The sequence below is a fragment of the Tachypleus tridentatus genome, chromosome 4 (assembly GCF_004210375.1).
Source record: "Tachypleus tridentatus isolate NWPU-2018 chromosome 4, ASM421037v1, whole genome shotgun sequence".
Taxonomy (NCBI): Eukaryota; Metazoa; Arthropoda; class Merostomata; order Xiphosura; family Limulidae; genus Tachypleus; species Tachypleus tridentatus.
The window spans coordinates 105,138,342-105,159,824 of NC_134828.1; the positions used below are offsets into that span (position 1 = coordinate 105,138,342).

The following is a 21,483-nucleotide window of genomic DNA, read 5'->3' on the forward strand; positions in this document are numbered from 1 at the left end:
ACAGCACTTGTGATAAAAACATGGTAAAGACAGTTTCATGGTTTGAGAATGTTTTTTAGCTGAGGTGACAGGAGATTTCTGCAAAATAGATGGAATATCAGACCAAATTATTGGTAATGAATTCTACTACCAAGAACATAATGACCAAAACACTCAACCAACATATGTAGAAATTACTTACCTGAGAAACAAGCTGCTTGGGCTATTCAAATGAAACAACAGTTCCCACAGAATCCCTATTTCAACCCAATTAAACAGATCCAGGATTTGACAGATTATAAACTTGACATATGAAAAGGTACTTCCAATGCAACTTTGTGCATGTGTATTCGAGACATTGAGTATTTTTGTTTTGAATTTTGCACAAAGCAATGTAAGGCCTATGTGCACCGACACCGAGTAAAATCCCAAAGGACACCATTATTACACATCACTCAACAATGCCTGAAAGACCCTTTCATGATTATTAAGGAAAAAGGGGGACACAGAAAATATTCATTGTTTGCTGAATTCAAGCATAGTTACTTAATTCCTGTTGCACTAAATGTGAAGAATAATAAAATATTGATGTTCTACCTGTGATTTATCTTCAACTGTTCTTTGAAAGTAATCTGAAATTTGATTTTTGACTTTGTCATAACACTTTTGTACTACAGTACTGTAAATTGAATGGATGGATCTAAATGTATATAAACATTTTTTTTGCAGAGTAAAAAAGTTGATATATGGAATTATGATATTACAAAATAAATAAATATAAAACTGTGAGGTGGTGCCATAATAAGTTGAAGTTTTCACATCATGCAAGGAATAGCCAAGAATGACAATGAATCCTTACACTTAATGGTACTGCTTTTTTGATGTAGGTTATGAAGATAATAGATTCAAAGCAAAACCAAAACAGCCTTGTAAAATAACAGTAATTTATACCATACTTTTAAGAGTTCAGAGGCAGTGTATCTTTTATCTACATCCACCTTCAGACACCTGTCCAGGAAGTCTTGAAAACCTGTAGACAGGTTATCTTTATTCTCAGTGTTTGGTTTCCCATTTATTAATATTAAATCAAGTACCTGAAAAAGGAGTGTGACTTGATGACTGAATCAATAACCTAACTTACCAACATAATAATTCTGATAATAAAAATATACATGTATGTATATAATGAAAACAATTATACATGTTAAACATTTTAACCAATACTATTAATGACACTAACATTCACATGAGATAGAATACACCTTACTTACAAAATACAAAAAATACTATCTGTTTCATGCACTATCACTGAATCCCTGTCACTTGACAACCATGACATTGGAATGTACAAATCTTTGAATAATATTCCATAATACTGTCTAAATATCTCCAAAATATAACTTTACAGTAGCTGAACACCATGAGTGAATTACCTAGCATGTTACTATTTATATATAGGGGTTTAACAAAAGTTGCTAGAAACCTGATATATTTATGTGTTTCTTTCTTTGTTCAAGAACAAATAGTTTTTAATGAAGTATTTTTCTGAAGCTGCTAGTCTTAACAAAAACATCAAATCCAACTAAATAAACAATTTGTTTTATAATTACCAAATACCTAAACCCAACACTTAAAAATACAGTCTGAAAATGAAATTATTTCCTTTTTTGCAGTCGATTTGCCACAGATTTCCTTTTCTTTATTCACATGGATCATATGTTTGTAAACATTTAGATATTAAATCAGAAAATAATTTATGATAATTTCTTGCAACAAAGTGGGCTAGTAGATAATTTGAAATAGACTGTACTATTGTTAATACGTATACATAAAACCTGTCTTTTATGTCAAGTTATAATCTTATTCATTAGGTTTGTTTGTTTTTTGAATTTCGCACAAAGCTAGTCAAGGGCTATCTGTGCTAGCCGTCTCTTATTTTGCAGTGTGAGACTAGAGGGAAGGCAGCTAGTCATCACCACCCACCGCCAACTGTTGGGCTACTCTTTTACCAACGAATAGTGGGATTGACCATCACATTATAACGCCCCCCACGGCTGAAAGGGCGAGCATGTTTGGTGCGATGGGGATGCGAACCCGTGACCCTCGGATTACGAGTCGCATGCCTTAACACGCTTGGCCATGCTGGGCCATTCTTTAAGAGCACAATAAGTAGCTGTGTTACATAGTTGGATTTCTTTCATTACATTTTAAGTTTATAGAAAAATTCAAATTAATATTTAAAAAATATTCAGTGCTTTATACAGCCAGAAAAAGACTATTTTTCATTACAGTTTTCAAATTTGATATTGAGGTAAAAATGAAGAAATAAACAACCATAGAATAAAATAAAAATATGAAATATGACACTAATTTGTAAAGATAAATAAAAGAAAAGCATGGGTACATTCTCTTAGAAATCATTGAAGATGCATTGAACATGAGAATTGGAAACATTTGTACTTACATGTACATATTTTATGCTTTTTATGTAAATAATCAAGTAAACCACTAATATTATGTGATGTTTGAAAATCTTCATAACGTACATATAATGTCAAGTAATCTACACTAAGAGGAAACTGTTACAAACAACCTAAAATACTTAGAAATGCTCGTGTTCACAAAAGACATCATATGTCTAAAGACTATCTTCGTTTTATGGTCCAATCTTCCCCACATTAAATGTTATCACTTTTAATATTTCTATGAATTATGTTGTCATGGTGTAGAAACTATTGCCTGAAAAATATAAATTAAATATGAATTTATTTCAAAGACAAATATCTTAAGATATTAGTGTAATTTTAATTCAGCATGCTTGTTGTATTCAGTATTATATATATGTATGTATATGTTATACTATTTGGAGACAACAACACAAACATTAATTACAACAAAAAATAGTTTTTTTTTACATTAAAAACTACCAGAAGTAATTTCATCATGTTATTAGGTTAATATTAGTTGTTTTATCTTCTGTTGCCAAGAGCTAGAGTTTCTTACATCAACATCCAACATAAAATTGGCCATGAGTAAAGTGTGGGCTTTGTAGGTTGACACCAACAACCTTGATGGACAACCCCTATCTTATTTTAAACTTAAATAATTTCTGAATTAAGGTATTTGCTGTTATGTCACAAGTGATTTTGATAAAAATGAAGTTCTTTAATCAGTGCAGGCTTTTAAATTAAAAAATTAAATATTTTCCAGTTTTGTTATTCATATATTTCATTTTATATTTACACAATATTAATCTATACTTTTGTTACGAGGCAACATAACAAAAGCTATTGCAAGAAAGCACCATTACCAAAACACACTGGGTTTTCTATGTATTAAGTATTGTTATATGAATGAAAGTAACCAGTTATGCTCAGGTTATTAGATCAATATATTTTATGTGACAGAGGTAGAATAGCCACTGTCCCAAGGTATATGGGCACCCTTGTATGAAGTGTATAGGTTATACATGACTCTCAGTGCTTGCAAGTTGGTATGAGCCCCAACTCATAATAAAGTGGTGTGGCCCCTCAAAACACGTCCAGTCCATCTCTGCAACATGACTATGTTATTACTGATATTTTGAACCTATTTTAGTATAAAAATATAACAAATATACTTTTCTTGCCGAGCAACATGACATAGAAGACATCTTAACAAAAACCTATTAACTTTTGTATGTATTAGAGGTTGTTATATAACACACCACAAATGTATGTGCTAAAAGGATCACCAAGACAGACAGGTTTTAATTGCTGTTCTCGTTACATATGAGAAATGAGACCTGTTGTTAAACTATGTTTCTGAGAAAACATCGCAGAATATTATCAGGAAAGAGCTTTTTTATCATTGATTTTCTCCAAAATGAAAAGCTTCTAAAATTATGTGATATATCTTGCACAGCTTTTTTAGGAACGATCTGAGAAGTACCAAATTTTCATTTTTGAACGAAACATGTCACAATCAAATTTCTCTTCTTAATTTCGTTTGCATATACATATATAGCGAGATCTCATGTTAAACCACTTGTCGAATGTACGGCATCAAAGAAAAGCAATCGTTTCTTTGCAGGCCGTTTTGAAACGTCCAAAGTACATATTCCTCGTACACTTGGAACTGATATTTCCGATACAAATAGCAGATTTTCTCGATTCTAGCTTTAGAAAAATTAATTTTTGAAGGTAATGAGGCAAAATTTAAAGTGTTGTGTGAGTGGTTGAGTTGGAACCAATTCCTGATAAATCAGACTGCTTCCTTCACGCATGGCCATCATCTTCTTATTTCTGAATTTTGTTTGAAATTTTAAATGAACGTGCAACAAGCGTGATGTTTCTGAAGTCGCCTTGATCAGTCAGACATGTGTTATCACTATTCATCCTGATGGCTTTTGTTTAATAACTTTTTTCGAATGTTTTGGGACTCATACTATTTAACTATGCTTTCCCCGTCACGAATGAACAGTTCCAATTGTTATTTTAAACTGAAAAGCTTGAAATAACGACGGCAGATAGATTAAGAAGCTTTACCGAAAATTCAAGCTATGAGAATTGTCTTAATCAATGAACGATATGTTTCTGACTTAAAAGAAACTTGATTTTCGGTTCTCTTCTTTGTCCATTTCGAGGAAGAAATCCTTTCTATCAGTCATTCCATTATGATTTCCGTTCCGTTCTTGGTTACTAACCAAATGAACTTTAGCTCGACAATTAGAAAAAATTAGAAGTTCCTTTCAGTGACTGTCTTTTATAATCATATAATTTGGTATTGTTTCGAATCTAGAAATCACGCGAACCACTTCCACTGTTGCTAGTTTCTTCTTCAATATTCCTAAATTTTAACATACAACACAGATTTGACACATAAAAGTTCTCTTATTCTTCTTTATTTTTCCCTAGCTAAACGTGATTCATATTTTAAGGGAGTGCAGGTATCATGTTTCATAACGTGCTCAAAAAATGTGTTCACTGACACGATCGACAAACTAAGAAAAATATTGGTATAAAGAAGAACACCTAAACAGTTTATATTTGTTCATATTACTTCTATAAAGTGAGGCTTGTTTTAGAAAATCGGCCTTCGTAGAATAAAACATACTATTTTTTTCCCTGATTGTGTCATAAAGGATATCACCTAAAAGTATACTACATTTCTAGCACACATCTTTTGTTACGTTGTGGAGAGCGCAGTTATTATATTTTTATAGTAAAACATGTAATAATAAAAGTTATATTGTTCATCCATAAGTAGAAAAGTTTTCGCTTTTAACATTTTCCTTTAAATGAAATCATATGTTAATGGTCCATTTTGAACCTAAAATACAAGTACCGGAAAATTTCTTGACAACGTGAGTCACGTCAACGTACGAATGAAAAGAGGCAAAATATCAGTGATTCTGTCAAAGTGGATTCGAACCCACGCCCGGAAGACCGGACTGCGACCTTAACGCAGCGCCTTAGACCGCTCGGCCATCCTGACGTATTTTTTTATTTAAATTTTCATTTTTTCGAATGGTGGCGCCTTTTAAACTTAAGAACGTGTTATCCATCTCTTTCTGCATCTTTGGCTCTTTAATATTTTTAATTTTTCCGATCTCATCGCTCTGTCCATAAACTACTCAGCTAGCATTTAAACCACACATGACGAGAGACAAAACCACTATAAGACCCTCAACAGATAGAAACTCAAAGTATCGAACAAACAGAAAGCGTAAGTTACTTTACCGTAAATGAAAATAAAAAAAATCGACTTAGTCAATTGATGATCGTAATTTTCAAGAAATGCGAATGAAAACTTCCTAACAAAGCGTTCCTATATTTTTCGATTTCGCGACGTTTATATGATGCAAATATAATATTTTATAATAAATTTCTGGTGTGTATACTCCATAATAACCGAAAACAAAATTATTATCTTTTACTATTCTAGCAAGAACAACATAAGATCTTTCATCTCTTTAACAGTTCTTTAAATCAAACTAAAAGTTGATTAGGAAAGTTATACTTTCCACTTTGTCTTTTGTAAAAATTTATCCGTTTTACTTAGGTTTACTAACTCAATTAACCTGTGTAAAACGTCAAAGGTAGGAATGTATAATACGGTTGCGAACTGGACATTTTCTGAGATAATTTTCAAAGGTGCTTTATATGTTTAAACGAATAGGTTAAACATGTACGATCTTACTGAATGTGACTTATTTTTACCATATTTCTCATAAAACCTTTACTGTGCTGCATAATCATCGTTAAATGCATATTTCTACATAAACTTTCTATTATTCTTCATATTTTCGCTACATAAAAAAGGTGTTTATTCACCCAAACAACACAAATGTATGTGCTAAGAACACCAAGACAGACAGGTTTTAATTGCTGTTCTCGTTACATATGAGAAATGAGACCTGTTGTTACACTTTGTTTCTGAGAAAGCTTTGCAGAATATTATGAGGAAACAGCTTTTTTATCATTGATTTTCTCCAAAATGAAAAGCTTCTAAAATTATGTGATATATCTTGCACAGCTTTTTTTAGGAACGATCTGAGAAGTACCAAATTTTCATTTTTGAACGAAACATGTCACAATCAAATTTCTCTTCTTAATTTCGTTTGCATATACATATATAGCGAGATCTCATTTTAAACCACTTGTCGAATGTACGGCATCAAAGAAAAGCAATCGTTTCTTTGCAGGCCGTTTTCAAACGTCCAAAGTACATATTCCTCGTACACTTGGAACTGATATTTCCGATACAAATAGCAGATTTTCTCGATTCTAGCCTTAGAAAAATTAATTTTTGAAGGTAATGAGGCAAAATTTAAAGTGTTGTGTGAGTGGTTGAGTTGGAACCAATTCCTGATAAATCAGACTGCTTCCTTCACGCATGGCCATCATCTTCTTATTTCTGAATTTTGATTGAAATTTTAAATGAACGTCCAACAAGCGTGATGTTTCTCAAGTCGCATTGATCAGTCAGACATGTGTTATCACTATTCATCCTGATGGCTTTTGTTTAATAACTTTTTTCGAATGTTTTCGGTCTCATACTATTTAACTATGCTTTCCCGTCACGAATGAACAGTTCCAATTGTTATTTTAAACTGAAAAGCTAGAAATAACGACGGCAGATAGATTAAGAAGCTTTACCGAAAATGCAAGCTATGAGAATGGTCTTAATCAATGAACGATATGTTTCTGATTTAAAAGAAACTTGATTTTCGGTTCTCTTCTTTGTCCATTTCGAGGAAGAAATCCTTTCTATCAGTCATTCCATTATGATTTCCGTTCCGTTCTTGGTTACTAACCAAATGAATTAGCTCGACAATTAGAAAAAATAGAAAGTTCCCTTCAGTGATTGTCTTTTATAATCATATAATTTGGTGTTGTTTCGAAACTAGAAATCACGGGAACCACTTCCACTGTTGCTAGTTTCTTCTTCCATATTCCTAAATTTTAACATACAACACAGATTTGACAAATAAAAGTTCTCTTATTCTTCTTTATTTTTACCTAGCTAAACGTGATTCATATTTTAAGGGAGTGCAGGTATCATGTTTCATAACGTGCTCAAAAAATGTGTTCACTGACACGATCGACAAACTAAGAAAAATATTGGTATCAAGAGGAACACCTAAACAGTTTATATTTGTTCATGTCACTTCTATAAAGTGAGGCTTGTTTTAGAAAATCGGCCTTCGTAGAATAAAACATACTATTTTTTCCCTGATTGTGTCATAAAGGATATCACCTAAAAGTATACTACATTTCTAGCACACATCTTTTGTTACGTTGTAGAGATCGCAGTTATTATATTTTATAGTAAAACATGTAATAATAAAAGTTATGTTGTTCATCCATAAGTAGAAAAGTTTTCGCTTTTAACATTTTCCTTCAAATGAAATCATATGTTAATGGTCCATTTTGAATTTAAAATACAAGTACCGGAAAATTTCTTGACAACGTGAGTCACGTTAACGTACGAATGAAAAGAGGCAAAATATCAGTGATTCTGTCAGCCCGGAAGACCGGACTGGGATTCGAACGCCACGCTCGGCCATCCTGACGTATTTTTTTATTTAAATTTTCATTTTTTCGAATGGTGGCGCCTTTGAAAGTTAAGAACGTGTTATCCATCTCTTTCTGCATCTTTGGCTCTTTAATAATTTTAATTTTTCCGATCTCATCGCTCTGTCCATAAACTACTCAGCTAGCATTTAAACCACACAAGACGAGAGACAAAACCACTATAAGACCCTCAACAGATAGAAACTCAAAGTATCGAACAAACAGAAAGCGTAAGTTACTTTACCGTAAATGAAAATAAAAGAATCGACTTAGTCAATTGATGATCGTAATTTTCAAGAAATGCGAATTAAAACTTCCTAACAAAGCGTTCCTATATTTTTCGATTTCGCGACGTTTATATGATGCAAATATAATATTTTATAATAAATTTCTGGTGTGTATACCCATAATAACCGAAAACAAAATTATTATCTTTTACTATTCTAGCAAGAACAACATAAGATCTTTAATCTCTTTAACAGTTCTTTAAATCAAACTAAAAGTTGATTAGGAAAGTTATACTTTCCACTTTGTCTTTTGTTAAAATTTATCCGTTTTACTTAGGTTTACTAACTCAATTAACCTGTGTAAAACGTCAAAGGTAGGAATGTATAATACGGTTGCGAACTGGACATTTTCTGAGATAATTTTCAAAAGGTGCTTTCATATGTTTAAACGAATAGGTTAAACATGTACGATCTTACTGAATGTGACTTATTTTTACCATATTTCTCATAAAACCTTTACTGTGCTGCATAATCATCGTTAAATGCATATTTCTACATAAACTTTCTATTATTCTTCATATTTTCGCTACATAAAAAAGGTGTTTATTCACCCAAACAACACAAATGTATGTGCTAAGAACACCAAGACAGACAGGTTTTAATTGCTGTTCTCGTTACATATGAGAAATGAGACCTGTTGTTACACTTTGTTTCTGAGAAAGCTTTGCAGAATATTATGAGGAAACAGCTTTTTTATCATTGATTTTCTCCAAAATGAAAAGCTTCTAAAATTATGTGATATATCTTGCACAGCTTTTTTAGGAACGATCTGAGAAGTACCAAATTTTCATTTTTGAACGAAACATGTCACAATGAAATTTCTCTTCTTAATTTCGTTTGCATATACATATATAGCGAGATCTCATTTTAAACCACTTGTCGAATGTACGGCATCAAAGAAAAGCAATCGTTTCTTTGCAGGCCGTTTACAAACGTCCAAAGTACATATTCCTCGTACACTTGGAACTGATATTTCCGATACAAATAGCAGATTTTCTCGATTCTAGCCTTAGAATAATTCATTTTTTAAGGTTATGAGGCAAAATTTAAAGTGTTGTGTGAGTGGTTGAGCTGGAACCAATTCCTGATACATCAGACTTCTTCCTTGACGCATAGCCATCATCTTCTTATTTCTGAATTTCGATTGAAATTTTAAATGAACGTCAAACAAGCGTGATGTTACTCAAGTCGCATTGATCAGTCAGACATGTGTTATCACTATTCATCCTGATGGCTTTTGTTTAATAACTTTTTTCGAATGTTTTCGGTCTCATACTATTTAACTACGATTTCCCCGTCAGGAATGAACAGTTCCAATTGTTATTTTAAACTGAAAAGCTGGAAATAACGACGGCAGATAGATTAAGAAGCTTTACCGAAAATGCAAGCTATGAGAATGGTCTTAATCAATGAACGATATGTTTCTGACTTAAAGGAAACTTGATTTTCGGTTCTCTTCTTTGTCCATTTCGAGGAAGAAATCCTTTCTATCAGTCATTCCATTATGATTTCCGTTCCGTTCTTGGTTACTAACCAAATGAACATTAGCTCGACAATTAGAAAAAATAGAAAGTTCCCTTCAGTGATTGTCTTTTATAATCATATAATTTGATGTTGTTTAGAAACTAGAAATCACGGGAACCACTTCCACTGTTGCTAGTTTCTTCTTCCATATTCCTAAATTTTAACATACAACACAGATTTGACAAATAAAAGTTCTCTTATTCTTCTTTATTTTTACCTAGCTAAACGTGATTCATATTATAAGGGAGTGCAGGTATCATGTTTCATAACGTGCTCATAAAATGTGTTCACTGACACGATCGAAAAACTAAGAAAAATATTGGTATCAAGAGGAACACCTAAACTGTTTATATTTGTTCATGTTACTTCTATAAAGTGAGGCTTGTTTTTAGAAAATCGGCCTTCGTAGAATTAAACATACTATTTTTTCCCTGATTGTATCATAAAGGATATCACCTAAAAGTATACTACATTTCTAGCACACATCTTTTGTTAAGTTGTAGAGAGATCGCAGTTATTACATTTTTATAGTAAAACATGTAATAATAAAAGTTATGTTGTTCATCCCATAAGTAGACAAGTTTTCGCTTTTAACATTTTCCTTCAAATGAAATCATATGCTAATAGTCCATTTTGAATTTAAAATACAAGTACCGGAAAATTTGTTGACAACGTGAGTCACGTTAATGTACGAATGAAAAGAGGCAAAATATCAGTGATTCTGTCAGGAGTGGGATTCGAACCCACGCTCGGCCATCCTTACGTATTTTTTTATTTAAATTTTCATTTTTTCGAATGGTGGCGCCTTTTAAAGTTAAGAACGTGTTATCCATCTCTTTCTGCATCTTTGGCTCTTTAATATTTTTAATTTTTCCGATCTCATCGCTCTGTCCATAAACTACTCAGCTAGCATTTAAACCACATATGACGAGAGACAAAACCACCATAAGACCCTCAACAGATAGAAACTCAAAGTATCGAACAAACACAAAGCGTAACTTACTTTACCGTAAATGAAAATAAAACAATCGACTTTGTCAATTGATGATCGTAATTTTCAAGAAATGCGAATGAAAACTTCCTAACAAAGCGTTCCTATATTTTTCGATTTCGCGACGTTTATATGATGCAAATATAATATTTTATAATAAATTTCTAGTGTGTATACTCCATAATAACAGAAAACAAAATTATTATCTTTTACTATTCTAGCAAGAACAACATAAGATCTTTCATCTCTTTAACAGTTCTTTAAATCAAACTAAAAGTTGATTAGGAAAGTTATACTTTCCACTTTGTCTTTTGTAAAAATTTATCCGATTTACTTAGGTTTACTAACTCAATTAACCTGTCTAAAACGTCAAAGGTATGAATGTATAATACGGTTGCTAACTGAACATTTTCTGAGATAATTTTCAAAAGGTGCTTTATTATAATATTTTATAATAAATATCTGGTGTGTATACTCCACAATAACCGAAATCAAAATTATTATCTTTTACTATTCTAGTAAGAATGAGGCAAAATTTAAAGTGTTGTGTGAGTGGTTGAGTTGGAACCAATTCCTGATAAATCAGACTGCTTCCTTGACGCATGGCCATCATCTTCTTATTTCTGAATTTTGATTGAAATTTTAAATGATCGTGCAATAAGCGTGATGTTTGTGAAGTCGCGTTTCTCAGTCAGACATGTGTTATCACGATTCATCCACTTGACTTTCGTTTAAAAAAATTCTTTTTCCAATGTTTTCTGTCTCACACTACTCAACTCTGCTTTCCCGTCACGAATGAAAAGTTCCAATTGATATTTTAAACTGAAAAATTTGGAAATAGCGGCAGATAGATTAAGAAGCTTTACCGAAAATGCAAGCCTAGAGAATGGTGTTAATTAATGAACGATTGTAAAGTTCGGTCAAAATTGTTTTAATATCCAGAGAAATAGTTCAATTACATTGTAAATAACGTTTCTCTTGTTTATATGTTTCTGACTTCAAAGAAGCTTAATTTTCGGTTTTCTTCTTTGCCTATTTGCCTCTTCGAAACCATGGTCTGACGGAAGGTGCCGGATCTCCCACGCGATCGGCACCTAAAGCGCCAATCTCCACCCCATAGGACACATCGACCACGCCAAGGGCGGGCGAGCGTGGCCCCCCTTAGAGAATCGAAACTCTTCCTTTTTGGACACGGCAGCCGCTGGGACAGGCACCCTTTCGGGTTCCACCCGCAGCCGCCATGCACGACGCGAGAGGAGAAGCTGCCTCCCCTGCCCATTTCGCTCTCGCCTGTGTGGGCCGCGGAACCGTCGCCGACCCCACAGCCACCGTAGCATTACTTGCCACACGCTTCGGACATGTGTTGCCACCACTACAAATATCACAAGAGACAGTCCACGAAATGTCCTCATGTCCATACGCCAGACATATCTCGCACTGCGGGGTCTGGCACTCATCTTATAGGTGGCCTTCGAGGGCACAGCGGAGACACAGGCGTCGCATACCCGGTTAATGACACCTTACGGGGAAAACGTACACACATGTCGGTTCTCGGTGCATATATGTGAGCGCGTCTTGTGTTCTAACTTTCGTACTGTTCTATACGCCGACAGCACATCCTTAACGACGTCATGAGACAGTTCCTAGGGAACCGAACTGAGGGTGATCCACATGACTTTCTTTCCGGCCGGCTCCACGAGCACGCTCTCGTCCCTCAAGTGAAATTATCCTTGGTCCAGCAGGCAATGGGCGTGAGCGGCCGACACCAGCAACGCCACATAACGCCCGCTGCCAAAATGTTGGAGACGTTCAGTATGGCTACCCCCGACAGTAGCATTCACGGCGTCTATGACCGCCTATGATAGCGTAGCCGCGGGCACCATAAATCAGATAGACCGCGGCCTTAGCCATACCGACCGACACAGCACTGTACACACACTCCCACGAAAACACTAATTTACAGCACACGACCAAGATTCACGGACGAAGCCGACGCACGTTAAGGAACAATGCAATATCCGTAACGGGCACGGCAAACGACGGCACCAAAATCACTGTGCCAATTTTGAATTTATTTACAACAAATAAAACAGTACAAAAAGGCGTTACATGGGGAAAAACACTAAATAGATACAAACATTAATATATCCAAATGAAGAAAAAACACTAAATACAAAACGTTTGACATTTGGCTTTCTTTTCCTTAGTTCTATAATTATATATTTTTATCAACTGCTCATATTTTCAAGAATTGAATTATTTTTACTAATTCAATGGTATGCACTTATAAATGTCAGCCATGAGATTACTGGCTACACAGCACATTATCATCTGTATGTTTGGTTCAGGGTGAATTTTTTACCAATCGAAAGTGAAACGCTGCCACATATAACACTTGTTGCTGGAGGAGTACATAAGGTCTTTGGGAAGATAAGAATTCATACAGTGAACTTTATAAATAATGTAGAGACAAAGCACATGATATTTGAAAGGCTTAAATCTTCAGTGATCTCCTTGGAAAAACTTGTTATCAGCCTTTAAGACACCAACATGTTCCAAAAAAACGTAATTCACAGCAGTGTCTTCATACATGAAATGAAGGTGATTGCTACAAAAGAGAATAGAGAATACTTTGACATACAGAGAAAGCTATCATGATACGTGCATTTCCTAGTACTCTTGACAGATAATAATTAAGGATTTGAGGCTCATGAAGGCTGACAAGCTACAAGTTAACATGTTGCCATGGAATTGATGCTGTTTCTTGGAGAAAGATGGCCAAAGAAATTGAAATTGCAGTAATACTCTTCAATACATGCTTATCACATCCTAAGGTGCAACTCCAATAGACTTTTTGGGCCTTTGTTCTGCTTAAATATGGTCTTGGTAGCCAAAATTCATATGCAGTATTGGAAAATACATCAAGATGCTTTGGCTGTGATTTACCCCACCATTTATTACAAAATCTTAACATATTATCGAAATAATGTTGAATAATAGAACATAATCTCAGCACTCGAGTTGACCTTTTGAACACTGTTTTTAATAAAGTACAGTTAACCTAAACAGTATAAAAACTATTTTGAATTTTTTATAAACTTCAGTTTCTTTTCATATATTCTTTTGCATTCCACGTGCTTATGTAAATGAGCCATAACTTATTACAAATACATGTATAAAGAATTAATCTACTTACATACTTAAGTCAGAATCTATATATGTACTTTGAACATCATCCCATGAAGACTGTTTTCATAATTCCTTTTCTAACAGTTTTCAATAGCCAGTGAAAAAGTACCTTTATTTGAACTAAGTAAAGACAGACCACCCCACTTACCAACTTGAATCTGAAGAAGCTGCTGGTAAGCAAGTTTTGAAATTTATTTTCTAAAGTATACCAATTTGTTTTAAATTATTTATTGTGCTGAGTACTAAATATTTTTGCATGCATAAATGATTTAAGCTTTTATTAGAATTTTCTGTAGCTGTAGCTCATCTGTGAAAAAAAAAACATTCAGATGGTATATTTGTGTGAAGTTTTAATAAGTTTCTCTGCAGCAATGAGATGCAAACCATGGATCCTCAGATTCATTGTCTAACCTGCTGTTATTCTTTAGGCTAGACTAGACCTAGTGGTTATTATGCAGGATTGTGAATTTGCGAGAGTCCATGGTTTGCATTCCATTGTAATAAAAAATAGTGCTGTGTGTTTTTGTCTATGGGTGTATAGAACAGTGACAGCCAAAATTCCTCTATTCAAAAATTGACAATGTTGACTACAGTCACTGTTTTCCTTACTAATCTGTCAGTTCAAAATGAGGGGTGTATAGCACATATAGCTTTGAATGAATATCCAAAATAAACTATTATTCTTTGAATTTGAACAGTTGTTCCCTTCCTTTACAGAGTTTAACATCATCTTTGTTTTGTGCATTTTATTAACTGAACCCATTTTACTTTTGTTGTTCCTCGTGCAGCAGTCTTAAAAAAAATCACTGTAATCTCCACAAACCGGTTCACTTTGTGATTTTCAAATACAAACTTACATACTTTTACCAATACTTATTCCACTTGTTTGTTTGTTATTTTTTTCTAGAATTACCACACCTCACATAAATATTCCAAGTTTAAAAGATATGACTTAATTTTATCAGCCATTCAAAATCAGTTACCACTCTTGTAACAATCATACAATCTGTTCAACAAACAGTTTTATTATCTATGTTAGAAATTACTTAATATATTTTTTTTTACTGAACATATTTAGATTTACATAACAAAAATAATCCCTCAATTTTTTTCTTTCAGACCTGTCAGCTCTTGAGATATAGCTTTTCAATTTCTTTTCTTTTTTTTTTCCCCCATATTTTCTTTCCACAGTTGGAACTTTGTCTGTGTGGTTGTCTCATTGTAAGCTCAGTGAGGTGACAGTATATAAGCTCAGAATTAAGAACCTTTTTAAGGAGTAAAGCATCTGTAACTTTTATAGGAAGTTTATCAAATACTCATAATTCCATATGTGCACTCATAAATAATTACCACATATCATATGACCTTAAATACATACAACAGAATAAGTACTTAAATGTTTCAGCTTCCTGGCCTTGCTTTCCAGTAATACATATTTTTTCTCATTGTTAGCCAAACATTGTCTTCTCTGTTAGAGTGATACAAAAAAAAAGTTTGAGAATTGGATCATTGCTAAATGTGAACAAAAAATACAAACAAGTGTGTGTATCTATATATATAAATGCTAAAAATGCATATATACACTTATAAAGAGGCTGAATATGTTATGTTGAAAAGATTTTGGAGCCTCAACACACCATCATAGTATGTCTGATTATGTTTTGTCTGACACTTATGTATCTTAACAATAGTCCTGCAACTGTGATATGAATCCAGTATGCATCATTTTTCTATGCATTTTTTCCATAATCCAGTTTGTATACAAGGAAAGACATTTTCTATTTTATCTGTTCAGTGAGGGGAAGGTAAACTGCACATGTGATAAAATGTTTCCATACGACATACAGATGAGAATATTTTAACTTTCCAGTTAGAAACATTATATATATATATATAAGTACTGACAGGACTTTGTAACAACTTTACAGAATATATTCAAGTTGTGGTTCTTTTATCAGCTAGATACACTGTTTTTTGTTTTTTTTTATTATTTTTGTTTTTTGTTGTTAAGCTCAAAAGTGAACATTTGTTCTGTCCATAGGGGCTGTCTAAAGTCGATTTTTAACATCATAAGCTCTCAGACTTATCAGTGAACCACAGGACAGTAGATATGACATATATTTGCCAAACTGGTACGTTTTTACAATTCTTATGCAATGGTTAGCTACAATAACAACGTTTGTTTGTTGTTAAGCACAGTGCTACGGAATGGATTATTTGTGTTTCACCCACAACAGGTATCAAAACTCAATTTCTACTAAGGTAAGTCTACAGAAATACCACTCTGCCACTGAGGGATATAGTAAAAATTAATATCATTTTAAATATAGAACAACATAGCACTAAAAAAAATTATATTTTGTAAATATAATGAATATAAACTTAATATTTAGCATTAAGGCAGTTAATATATAGGAGGTGGGACTTCATTCCTCTGGTGGGTTCGGAATGGGAAGATTGTCGTCATGTGCCATAGTGTTTTATTGCTGAAGGCAGATTAGGGTATTCAATTGACTTCTTGTTTTTGACAGAGAAACCAGACACATAAGTCAAACAGAAGTAACAGTTCGTCACATGGTCTTTCTATTCTTGCCATATCATCGAGACAGGAAACGGCATTGTCTTTCTATTGCCTCTGAGCCAAGCTATCAGACAGACAGCATATGTCGCACAACAAATGTCAGGCATCCATTCCCGGTCTTGATCACCAATTTTACAGCCGAAGTACAGATGATATGATTTCTTCACAAGAGCATTCATTGAGCATCTCTGATGAACAAGTGTATACTCGCCACAAATATAGCAGAATGTGTCGCGGCTGTTACGACATTGATGAGGCATATTGACCGACACCATCGTCCTGCAAAACGTATATAACATCTAACTTACTTGTTACAGTACTACTGAGGCAATGCTATATTCTGAAATAATACGTACACACTATAAGGTCTATATTAATCCAATGAGCAGCATCTGTGTATGCAAGCCACTTTTATAGCCTGTTGAGACAGTGTCAAGCTGGCTCTGGGCTGCATACTTCCACAGAACAGCTTCCAACCTGGCCTGATTTCATGCCTGGATATGGCCAGACTGCACAAAACATTTTTCATAGGTCTCTTACAGAAACGAAAATTTTTGGACACAAATATAAGAAAAAACATGACAAAACTAAAGATTTCGATGAAACGGTACGTGATGGGTACATTTGGATGTGATTTTCGTGATCAGCAGCCAAAAAATCTATAAGGAACATCCAACAGCGTTCAAGAAGCAAAAACTTCGTTATGCACTGTAGCCCTCGTATAACTTTGCGCGAAATTCAAACCAAACTGAACTTCTTTTGCAAATCAAAATTAACATATTATAATATAAAAAATACAAATACTGGGTTTATAAATTTTTACGGCACATTTTGAGGAATGTGACGTAAAATTTTATTATATAAAATGAATAAATAATTCCATTAATTCGTAATGTACTTATTATTTAATGTTTTTTGTTGTTGAATTTTAAACAAAGCTCGAGTACCATCTGCGCTATCTAGAGTGATAGACTAAAAGGCAAGCAACCAGTCAATAACGCCTACTGCCACCTGTTGGGCTGCACATCAGCAACAAAAAGTGGAAATATATATGTAAAAACGGCTCGTTTGGGTTGAGAACATATTTTACGTAGATTCGTATACTTAATATAATGAAGCTGAAACCTAATATACCCTTCGAATCATAACTGGTCACTGAGTTTTACTAGTTTAGAGGAATTCCACTCGACAACAGTAACTCTAGATAAATGTATGTGTTTGTGTGCGTGTGTTTTTTTTTTTTCTTATAGCAAAGCCACATCAGGAGAATCAACCCCCTGGTTTTAATGTTGTAAATCCGTAGAGTAACTGCTGCCCCCATGGAGGACCTATGAGCAAGAATAGTAAACCAAAAAAACAACATTGGGTTTCTTATGACAGTGTAAAGTGTATATATCATGTTTTAAATCGCACTTTATTCACCGTAGTGAACCTACGTTCATACAGAAGCAGAAGAATAAACTGGACTATTGCTATTAATTAAGTGTTATTAGTTATTCGGCAGTCCATCTATTTAATATACCAGGAATAATTACTGTCTTAACTATATTAACTATGGGGCAAGTAAAGTATTGTATGAGAATCACTTATTGCAATCAAACAAGACATATGTGTTTAAAACAATTAAATTGTTGTGTAGGTTTGTAATTTAAATAGCAATAATAAGTGTTAAGAACAAGTAAAGAAGACATGTTGGGTAGGTTTGTAATCTCAACAGCAATTATAAGTGTTATGAACAAGTAAAGAAGACATGTTGGGTAGGTTTGTAATCTCAATAGCAATTATAAGTGTTAAGAACAAGTAAAGAAGACATGTTAGGTAGGTTTGTAATCTCAATAGCAATTATAAGTGTTAAGAACAAGTAAAGAAGACATCTTGGGTAGGTTTGTAATCTCAATAGCAATTATAAGTGTTAAGAACAAGTAAAGAAGACATGTTGGGTAGGTTTGTAATCTCAATAGCAATTATAAGTGTTAAGAACAAGTAAAGAAGACATGTTAGGTAGGTTTGTAATCTCAATAGCAATTATAAGTGTTAAGAACAAGTAAAGAAGACATCTTGGGTAGGTTTGTAATCTCAATAGCAATTATAAGTGTTAAGAACAAGTAAAGAAGACATGTTGGGTAGGTTTGTAATCTCAATAGCAATTATAAGTGTTAAGAAGAAGTAAAGAAGACATCTTGGGTAGGTTTGTAATCTCAATAGCAATTATAAGTGTAAAGAACAAGTAAAGAAGACATGTTGGGTAGGTTTGTAATCTCAATAGCAATTATAAGTGTTAAGAACAAGTAAAGAAGACATGTTAGGTAGGTTTGTAATCTCAATAGCAATTATAAGTGTTAAGAACAAGTAAAGAAGACATGTTAGGTAGGTTTGAAATCTCAATAGCAATTATAAGTGTTAAGAACAAGTAAAGAAGACATGTTGGGTAGGTTTGTACTCTCAATAGCAATTATAATTGGGTAGGTTTGTAATATAAATAGCAATGATAAGTGTTAAGAACATGTAAAGAAGTCATGTGGGTTAAGATTGTAATTTAAATACCAATTAAAAGTGTTAAGAACAAGTAAAAGACATGTTGGTAGGTTTGTAACTTAAATACCAATGATAAGTGTTAAAACAGGCAAAGAAGTCATGTTAGGTAGGTTTGTACATTCATCAACTGTCTGGTCAGGAACAGATAGTTTTTCACAGTGTTTATTATACTTTACGAATTTTTTGACATAATAGTGTGAACAGTCTTGTCATACGACAATCGGATAATGAAATAGAAATATTTTATTTGTTTGACCGATGAATTCTTTGGCTGGTGAATATACTGTGGTGATCTCTTTGTTTTTCACGTTTATTTCAAGTGTTTCATACTGGACTCAGGTGAGATATCAACCTACGTTTCGTTCAGATGCAAATATTCACTCTCACCTTATTCATCAATATTTATTACATCATAAATCGGGTCAAAATGTTTCACATTTACTAATTTAGTTTCAAATGCATTAAGCAGTTCATGAACGTTCATTGTAAAGTCTTCCAAGACTAGTAAAAGTTAAGGTTATATCTTATACAACACATCCGAAACAGCCTATCCACGTATTGTTAACCCTAACAATCATCTGCTTTGACAGTGAGCCAGTCTTATGTATTTTATAGTTTGAAAATTGTCTGAAATTCAGTTAGAAGGTCGTAGCATTTTTTAAATAAAGTGGTTAAAACTCTAGGGCAGTTAGAAATATAACAAATTAACAATATAATATATTTAAAACTTGAAGCTGATTTCTATATTGTACCTATTTGTTTTCAGCTTTTCTTTGCTGACTAGTTAAAATAATTGTGTTTGTGTTCTATTAACGTAGGTAGTCTCAGATAACTAGTGTCAAATACATTCTTTAAAAGGATTAAAAAACGGAAATTGTTTTAAAACAAGAACTTACACTGATGACAAGCTACTCGTTTGATCAGATCTCCAGTACTTCTTACACTGCTGATCTCAGTAACACAGTGAGCTAACGAAACAGAAATAACTTTGTTTATATCATTATGTAGAATGATATGGCTTTATCATCTTTACCAAACAGGGACGTAGCCAAGAGGGGTGTTGGGGGTTAAACCCCACCATGGACCCAAGCTTTTTAGACAAGTTCAGTTACCACCTGTGAAGTTTCATAAAGATCCGTGATTGCATGGCAGATAATTTCACACACAACAAATGGTCAAATGCAAATTTCTGATAGAACACACTTTTAATACAGCAAGTTTTGTCAGAACTAGAGAAATACAATCGAATATCTATGAAAGGCTCAAACGCCTGTTCGTTCTTGCCAGGACATCTACAGCACAGTTTGGTTCAACTTTAATATCACGGTGAATGAGGCCAGGCCATTCAATCGATCTTCAGTGGAGGTATTTCTCAAATACGTTTCGAGTCTTCTGCAGTTGAAAACGAACGCTCCACTGAGCTCGTTTACACAGGCAGCGTGGCAAATATTTTCAACAGTATAGAAATGACTGGGAACATTTCTGCATTGCACATTGCATATGCATCTAGGACAGTTTTTGGTCTGTTGTTCACAAGTGATTTGTACCAAACCCTAAGTTCACCTACTGCATCGAGTGAAGTGCTGTCAATGTCAGCCTTGTATATTTTGACCAACTCTTTAATTTGGTTACATTGTTGTGCTGTAGGTTCTGACTGTTCTGTGATAGATCCTGATGGTAGTAGACACATGACGTTTATAAGGAGATTTTTGTGACTGGACAGACGGTCACATATTTGTAAAAGAAAGTGATCAACAAACGGTATAAATACAACAATACGAAAGTACTCCTCAGGGCTAGTGGTTTGTGGGTAAGCACGGTACATCTGTCTTTTAGCCTGCCTTGGCATTATGATGTCAATTTGAAGCTCACTACACAGAGTTTGAGCCTCACAGAAAATGTTGTTAAATTCATTCACAGTATTATTTCTGAGTGAACGGATTGAATCTTCCACTATTTCAGTGTGATGCATCGCATCACCTAAATCAATGTTTTGTTGCTGCGATAAGTTGCACAGAGGTAAACTAAAGGAAAACAATTTAGCAATGGTAAGTAGAGTGATGATAAATTCTGGCTGTGTTATGGAACACAACAATTGATTGGCTTGCATGGCAGAATCTCTGTCTTGCCAACCTGATATGGTCTCAAAGGCATCTGCAACTGCATGGATTGATTCTAGAAAGACAATGACTAAGTCATGCCTCTCAACCCACCGGGTGGGGCAAAGACCTTTCAAACTTTTTTTTTCGATTCAGGTGCTTTATTCTCCACCGAAAGAGCCAAAACATGCTTTATTTTGGGTGTAGTGAGAAAGTTTTAATGCTAGAAATTATTCCCATG

The 21,483-nt window shown here is 33.8% G+C and overlaps 1 long non-coding RNA gene across 2 annotated transcripts in view; it reads right to left on the reverse strand.

Annotated features, from left to right (window-relative positions):
- The window catches only part of LOC143249827 (uncharacterized), a 95,308-nt gene that overhangs the window by 20,838 nt on the left and 52,987 nt on the right, over positions 1–21,483 (reverse strand). Inside the window, exon 3 of one of the 2 annotated variants that reach the window (XR_013027984.1) lies at positions 14,664–15,495. The exons of the other annotated variant lie outside the window; for it this stretch is intronic. This is a non-coding gene — a long non-coding RNA (uncharacterized LOC143249827). Of the gene's footprint in view, positions 1–14,663; positions 15,496–21,483 lie in introns of those variants that run through there. 2 annotated transcript variants of the gene reach the window in all.